We start from the raw sequence: 451 nt of genomic DNA, 5'->3' as shown, positions 1-451 counted from the left end.
CAGCCACAATGGATCTCGGGGCCAACAGGTGTCCTATAGCGACTTGCAAATGGGAGGAAAAAAAATAATCAAATGGGTTCATCTGCATCAGCGCATGCAGCGACACGGGCAGATGGTGGGGATTCAAATGTTAGGAGCGTTCGGACGAGCGCTGCTCGGAGGCTCGGGTTTCCAAGGGGCACGGAGCTCTGCGTTTTGCTATGAAGATGGGCTGCAGGGATGTCCCCGGGATGCACGGTGCGACCGGAGCACCGCAGCAGGTGGGGCTGAGCAGATGAGCCAACGGAATTTAAAAGGAATAAAACAGAATGCCGTAAATAGGTGGGAAAAAAGCTTTTCTACAAAGACGGTAAGCACCCAAACCTCAGCAACTGGAGCTCCCCACGACCCCCGGCTACACACAGAGCGTGGATTCACTCCATATTTCAACAGCTTCTTATTAAAAAAAAAA

Source organism: Meleagris gallopavo, chromosome 21, assembly GCF_000146605.3.
Source record: "Meleagris gallopavo isolate NT-WF06-2002-E0010 breed Aviagen turkey brand Nicholas breeding stock chromosome 21, Turkey_5.1, whole genome shotgun sequence".
NCBI lineage: Eukaryota > Metazoa > Chordata > Aves > Galliformes > Phasianidae > Meleagris > Meleagris gallopavo.
This window is presented reverse-complemented; position numbering follows the sequence as displayed.